The sequence below is a fragment of the Balaenoptera physalus genome (genome assembly GCF_965194825.1).
Source record: "Balaenoptera physalus genome assembly, chromosome: 4".
NCBI lineage: Eukaryota > Metazoa > Chordata > Mammalia > Artiodactyla > Balaenopteridae > Balaenoptera > Balaenoptera physalus.
Window position 1 is genome coordinate 131,429,844 of NC_138891.1, and position 8,134 is coordinate 131,437,977.

General features: G+C 35.6%; 1 protein-coding gene across 1 annotated transcript in view; it reads right to left on the reverse strand.

The window, feature by feature from the left end:
- CLDN17 (claudin 17) overlaps nucleotides 1-7,764 on the reverse strand; it is a 31,347-nt gene extending 23,583 nt beyond the window's left edge. The window contains exon 1 of the mRNA XM_082460609.1: nucleotides 1-7,764. This exon is cut by the window's left edge and continues 22,904 nt beyond it. The gene's annotated coding sequence lies outside the window, so the exon portion shown is untranslated.
- Between the last annotated feature and the right edge of the window lie 370 nt (nucleotides 7,765-8,134).

An 8,134-nucleotide genomic window follows, 5' to 3' on the forward strand; every position in this document is an offset into this window, starting at 1 on the left:
AATATTTTATATTAAAGGGAGCTTCAGGTCTGATAGAGTGGGGATGCCGTAATTTAGATAAATAGAAGAAAAAAAGGCATAGAGAGTAGGTCAGTTTCATTGATTCATTATTTCAACATATTTTCTGAGCAACTAATATGTGTCAGACCACTCTACTGTGCACTAGTCGTGGAAGACTGGACAAGAATTGTAAAGCCCCTACCCTCATAGACTTTACATTTGTAATGAAAAAAAAAAAAAAGATCCACTACTTAGAACTAAGGCAAAATAAAAACTGCATGTCCTTTCAATGCCATGAAACCAATGCCATTGCTTAACAGAATCAACCAAATCTTATTTAATTCTTTAGGGGATTGTACCTATGTCTTACTTGGCATTTATTATTGGTTAGGGCTGAAATTTTGTGATGTTATATGCTAATTTACAGATTTTTTCCTGTAGAGAGGCAAATAATTTCTGGACAGTAAAAGATAACATCTGTCCTCATGTTTCCTTTCTCTTAGGACACTGAAGAGGTTTATTTTTGACTTAGCAAACTTATTTCAATATATCTTTCCTTAAACTCTCCTGCAACCAGCCCTCTTAACCTAGTAGTTCTCATGAATGAGTAAATACACCTTTGAAACATGTTCATTTCTATATTGATGTAAGGGTGATATTTTTGACTTATTGAAATTTTCTTTTTATGCATTTTAGTAAGAACCATATAGTAAAGGAGTAAGGTTGGGATAAACATCAGAGGGTCTAAGAAGTAAAGAGTTTAGATTTTTTTGAGATCAAAAACTGAGGACAATTATAAGTTTCTTAAGCAGGTTATTACTTGACAAGAAAGGTATTAAAATGAATCATAAAATCTGAGAAATATGTTTTTTGTTTTTATTCAATATAAGTCAAGGGTTATTTAATTTCAATTAGAGAATCTTCTTGTGCTATTAAGCATTGGATATCAATTTAGCACTTCAATTGATATTCAGCACTTTCTGCTGATACTGGAGATTAATACGCTATAATTTCCTCAGAAAAAAATCTAAAATGCTTGAAAGAAAAAATGCCATTTTATTTAACATCTAAGAAGTTTTCGAGAAAATAGGTGAAATATTTTGAGATTAAGAACTAAGCGGAAATTTAATTTTGAGAAACTAGCAAAGGAGGCAGTTGAGAATCCCCGTAGGAATCTACCATCCCTAGTGGCCTAGAACTGCAGTTTGGGGGCAGGGGTTAGTGCACAGGGCATGAGCAAAATCCTGGATTCAGGTTAGACATCCTAGAATAAGGGTAAGATTCTCAAAGAACAACAATTTAAGGAGAAAGATTAAATTAGAAAGAATTTCCACCAGTAAGTCCAACAAAAAGGAAATTTGCTTGTCTCATATTAGAATTAAAAAAGTAACTTGAGATACTGTGGCCGTGTAAAAGTGCCTAACAAAAACAGTGTAACTTTCCGCTGAAGGAGTCCTCAATGAATTCCCACAGATATCCCCCAAACAGGACTCACAATCACAAATCTCAAAATACACAAGGAAACGTCATAATATGTGAGAACTTGCAGAAGGTAAAAACAGCAGAATCAGACCTCCAAAAATTTGAGATTATCGGAAACAGAATATGAAATAAAAATATATATATGAAATAAAATGTAGACTCAAAGCAAATGAAAATTTCAAGAAAATAAAAATAACTGATAAACAGGTATTACAAGAGATTAAAAAGAGTTAGATCTTTAGAATATAAATTTTAAAACTTATTGATATGTAACAAAGAAAAAGAGTTGGTGGGGGGCGGGGGCTTCCCTGGTGGCGCAGTGGTTGAGAATCTGCCTGCCAATGCAGGGGACATGGGTTCGAGCCCTGGTCTGGGAAGATCCCACATGCCGCGGAGCAACGAGGCCCGTGAGCCACAACTACTGAGCCTGTGCGTCTGGAGCTTGTGCTCCGCAACAAGAGAGGCCGTGACAGTGGAGGCCTGCGCACCGCGATGAAGAGTGGCCCCCGCTCGCCACAGCTAGAGAAAGCTCTCGCACAGAAACAAAGACCCAGCACAGCCGAAAATATAATAAATAAATAAATAAATAAAAATTAAAAAAAAAAAAAAGAGTTGTGGAATGCAAAAGGAAGTTTGAGTACTGTGGAAGATAAATTCAAAGTAAGTTTAACTGGACTTACATTTAAATGGAGATAATATATAGAATGAAGAAAACCAAAATCAGAAATAATGGTTGAGAATTTTCCAGAAAGTCAGATTCTGAAATCAGAATTACCAAATTGCCAGACTTAGGAAGCACTTTTAATTCCAGTCCGATAAATAAAAAGTTATCCTTCCAGCTGTATTGTGGTAAATTGCAGAACACCAATGACAAAAGAGAAAAATGTTAATATGAGTTGAGAAAAAAGTGACAACTTACAAGGAAACAATAATTAGCATGATAACTATTTTTTCTTTTCACTTTTTATTTTTTTATTTTTCCAGCTTTAATGAAGTATGATTGACAAATAAAAATTGTGACTATGTAAGGTATAAAATGTGATGTTTTGAAATATGTATACATTATGAAATGATTGCATAATCAAGATAATTAACATATCCATCACCTTAGTTATCATTTTTTTTTTTTTTTGGTTTGTGTAATGAGAACACTTGATATCTATTCTCCTAGCAAATTTCAAGTATAAAATTTATTATTCTTAACTATAGTCACCATGCTGTACATTGGTCTCTAGAACTTATTCATATTATAACTATAACTTATTCTCTCTGACAAACATCTCCCCATTTTCCAATTTCCTGCACACCTTCCTAGTAACCACCATTCTGTTCTCTTTTACTATTAGTGCAGGGTTTTTAGATTCCACATATAAGTGAGATCATGCAATATTTGTCTTTCTGTGTCTGACTTATTTAACTTAGCATGATAACCTCCAAGTTGTATTAAATGTCAGGATTTCTTTAAGACTGAACAATATTTCATCATATATTATATCACATTCATATATATAATATATCGCATTTTCTTTATCAGTTCACCTACTTACAGACACATGGGTTGTTTCCACATCCTGATTAATACAAATAATGCTGCAAAGATCATGGGAGTACAAATATTTCTTTAAGATAGTGACTTTATTTCCTTTGGATATATACCCAAAAGTGGGATTGCTAGATCATAAGGTAGTTTTATTTTTACTTTTTTGAGGAACTTCCATACTGTTTTTCATAATCAGTGCACTGATTTATATTCCCACCAATAAAGTACAAGTGTTCCCTTTTCTTCACATGCTTGCCAACACTTACCTTCTGTCTTTTTGAAAATAACCATTCGAACAAATGTGAGATGAAATCTCGTTGCAGTTTTCATTTTTGTTTCCCTTATGACTAGTGACGTTGACCATCTTTTCAGGAGAGAAATACCTTCACTGGTCAGCCTGGCAAGGGAGTCTGTGGCTCTCTCAGACTTTTTCTGTGCATGCACCTGCTCCACATCTCCTGTTTCCTCTTGAGGGGGAATTCTCAAAATTGTACTTTCTTTTGGTCCTACAAAGCCAGTCTAGGTGTTGAGAGCCTCCAGTTTATTTTCTCTAGGGGAGTGCCCTGAAATGCTCAAGTTTGTATCCCTTCTCCCAATTCTGCAGAGCTGGACCTGCTTTATTTATGTGCTCCCAAACCTCCTGCAAATGCTCACACTCACTTCTGTGGGGACTTGTGTAGGGAACCAGCCACTAGGGGGTGCATGAAGCATGTGGAGCATTGGGGGATGCCTGTGGGCCAGCTGTGGAATTGGCGGGGGGGGGATCTGCTCGTGATGCATCTCAAGTAGCTCGTGGCAAGGCTTTCTAATGGAGTCCATGAAACTGTTAGTAGAATCTACGCCTTTTGCTGTGTTCTGAGCCCTGGTTGCCGTGCTCCCAGCCTCTTCCAGCCACTCAGCCATGCCAATCACCTCAGTATACCGGGTAGGGTGAGATAGAAATGGGTCTCCTGGTCAGTATCCCACATGGCTGGGGAAGCCAGGCATTCACTCACTACACTTCCACTTTCCCCAGTAAGAGAAATCACAGGTCGAGAGCTTCTCTCTTGGCCCTGAGATGTCCTCTTTGGGGCAAGGGTCACGTGGGGAAATTGAAACTGTTCTTCTTACCCTCTGCAGTGTGTTTACTCAGCGTGCTGGAGCTTCTCAGCTAGACTCCTGGACTCCTACAAAGATGCTCTCATCCATGCGTGGTTGTCAAAATCAGTGCTTTGTGGGGGGATGATGATAGAAAATTCCTATTCTGCCATCTTCTGACCTGATAGCTACCTTTTCAATAGCAACAATAAAGCTAGAAGACAGTGCAATCATATCTTTAAAATTAGGGAGATATTTTGCATCTAAGGGCAAAATTTTATACCCAACTTAAATTTAAAACATGATAAGCTCAATAAGAATATATTGAATTAATTTTATTTTGAAACTAATATCAATATAAAGTGTGATAAGGGGTTTAACAGAAATCTAATGTGTTATCTGTTCATTCCTCTGTTATAATATCTAAGGTATTATTAAATAATGCTCCCAAAAGATTATACTTAAATTTACCAGTCATACAAAATTACATCTGCAGTCACCTAAGAAAGTAGAGTCTATTCTTAAGGCATTTCAAGTTTTGTCCTTTTAAAGCAACAGGAGGGCATTATTCCTACAGGCAATTCTGCATTATGCATAGAAAATAGCAGAGAGCAACATAAATCAGCTGTACTTTTTCATGTAAAAATTTTTCATATAATTAGATAAATGTAATAATTTGAGAAATGTACAATATTGCATCGAAACACACACACATAAAGCCTGAGAGAATTTCTGATTACAAAGGTTTCACCATACTCAATATTTTATTTTATTTATTTATTTTACTTTTTAATAACCATTTTTTAAATGGAATACAGTTAATTTACAATGTTGTGTCAGCTTTTGGTATACAACAAAGTGAGTCAGTTATACACACACATATATATTCTTTTTCAGATACTTAATATTTTAGATGTGACAATTGTGATAAGTAAAAATGGCTGAGGGTGGGTTGGTGGGATAAAAAATAAATAAATAAAATCCCTACAAAATCTCAATGAGGTTTTTGCTTAAAAAAAGAATTGCTATTGCTCTTTTTGTTGTGCTTCATGTGGTGATTCACACAAGGAAAAACCTTCAGAATTCAACCAAGTGGTGAACTCTAGAGTACAGTATTTTCTAAAGAATATCCAAAACCACTAGCCATAATTTTTTTTAAATGAAACTCTTAGCTGACTATAAATTTACTAATCAGTTATTTGGGGAGAAAATATGTAAGCACTGTGGATATTTTTTATATTAATCATAATTCTTGCCCAGATGATGTGAAGGGTTATAAAATAAGCTATTTAGGTTCACTAAACTCTTATAAGTTGAGTGTGCATAAGAGGTTGCACTGAACCATGTTCTGCTTCACCCTGGGTGCTCTGCTGTTATTAAACATGTGTTTGTAAATAGAAGGGCTAACAGCTTATGCAATTGCTCAGATACATAACCCATGGATTCAGGGTAATTTCACACTTTACTTTTTTCTTATAATTGAATATCTAGCAATTAAAGAGCATTTAAAAATACATGAAAATACAGTGTTCTCTGGTGCATATCAAATGTGAATTCAGAAGCCAGATTATGAAATTATTATTATTTTTTTAACAGCTTTATTGGAGTATAATTGCTTTACAATGGTGTGTTAGTTTCTGCTTTATAACAAAGTGAATCAGCTATACATATACATATATCCTCATATCTCCTCCCTCTTTCATCTCCCTCCCACCCTCCCTATCCCACCCCTCTAGGTGGTCACAAAGCACCGAGCTGATCTCCCTGTGCTATGTGGCTGCTTCCCACTAGCTATCTATTTTACATTTGGTAGTATATATTAGTCCATGCCACTCTCTCACTTCGTCCCATCTTACCCTTCCCTCTCCCCATGTCCTCAAGTCCATACTCAACATCTGCGTCTTTATTCCTGTCCTGCCACTAGGTCTTTCATAACCATGTTTTTTTCTTTTTTTAGATTCTATATATATGTGGTAGAAAACGGTATGTGTTTTTCTCTTTCTTACTTGACTCTGTATGACAGACTCTAGGTCCATCCAACTCACTACAAATAACTCAATTTCGTTTCTTTTTATGGCTGAGTAATATTCCATTGTATATACGTGCCACATCTTCTTTATCCATTCATCTGTCGATGGACACTTAGGTTGCTTTCATGTCCTGGCTATTGTAAATAGAGCTGCAATGAACATTGTGGTAAATGACTCTTTTTGAATTATGGTTTTCTCAGGGTATATGCCCAGTAGTGGGATTGCTGAGTCTTATGGTAGTTCTGTTTTTAGTTTTTTAAGGAACTTTCATACTGTTCTTCATAATGGCTATATCAATTTACATTCCCACCAACAGTGCAAGATGGTTCCCTTTTCTCCACACCCTCTCCAGCATTTATTATTTTTCATGATGGCCATTCTGACTGGTGTGAGGTGATACCTCACTGTAGTTTTGATTTGTATTTCTCTAATGATTAGTGATGTTGAGAATCCTTTCATGTGTTTGTTGGCAATCTGTATATCTTCTTTGGAGAAATGTCTATTTAGCTCTTCTGCCCATTTTTGGATTGGGTTGTTTGTTTTTATGATATTGAGCTGCATAAGCTGCTTGTAAATTTTGGAGATTAATCATTTGTCAGTTGCTTCATTTACAAATATTTTCTCACATTCTGATGGCTGTCTTTTCATCTTGTTTATGGTTTCCTTGGCTGTGCAAAAGCTTTTAAGTTTCATTAGGTCCCATTTGTTTATTTTTCTTTTTATTTCCATTTCTCTAAGAGGTGGGTCAAAAAGGATCTTACTGTGATTTATGTCATAGAGTGTTCTGCCTATGTTTTCCTCTAAGAGTTTTATAGTGTTTGGCCTTACATTTACGTCTTTAATCCATTTTGAGTTTATTCTTGTATATGATGTTAGGGAGTGCTCTAATTTCATTCTTTTACATGTAGCTGTCCAGTTTTCCCAGCACCACTTATTGAAGAGGCTGTCTTTTCTCCATTGTATATGCTTGCCTCCTTTATCAAAGAAAAGGTGACCATGCGTGCAGGGGTTTATCTCTGGGCTTTCCATCCTGTTCCATTGCTCTATATTTCTGTTTTTGTTCCAGTACCATACTGTCTTGATTACTGCAGCTTTAGTGTAGTCTGAAGACTGGGAGCTTCATTCCTCCAACTCCAGTATTCTTTCTCAAGATTACTTTGGCTATTCGGGGTCTTTTGTGTTTCCATACAAATTGTGAATTTTTTTGTTCTAGTTCTGTGAAAACTGTCATTGGTAGTTTGATAGGGATTGCATTGAATCTGTAGATTGTTTTGGGGAGTATAGTCATTTTCACAATGTTGATTCTTCCAATCCAAGAACATGGTATATCTCTCCATCTATTTGTATCATCTTTAATTTCTTTCATCAGGGTCTTATTTTTTTCTGCATACAGGTCTTTTGTCCCCATAGGTAGGTTTATTCCTAGGTATTTTATTCTTTTTGTTGCCATATAAATGGGAGTGTTTCCTTAATTTCTCTTTCAGATGTTTCATCATTAGTGTACAGGAATGCAAGAGATTACTGTGCAATAATTTTGTATCCTGCTACTTTACCAAATTCAGTGATTAGCTCTAGTAGTTTTCTGGTAGCATCTTTAGGATTCTCTATGTATAGTATCATGTCATCTGCAAACAGTGACAGCTTTCTTCTTTTCTGATTTGGATTCCTTTTATTTCTTTTCCTTCTCTGATTGCTGTGGTTAAAACTTCCAAAACTAAGTTGAATAATAGTGGTGAGAGTGGGCAACCTTGTCTTGTTCCTGATCTTAGAGGAAATGGTTTCAGTTTTTCACCATTGAGAACGATGTTGGCTGTGGGTTTGTAATATATGGCCTTTATTATGTTGAGGTAAGTTCCCTCTATGCCTACTTTCTGGAGGGTTTTTACCATAAATGGGTGATGAATTTTGTCGAAAGCTTTTTCTGCATCTTTTGAGATGATCATATGGTTTTTCTCCTTCAGTTTGTTAATATGGTGTATCACATTGATTGATTTGCATATATTGA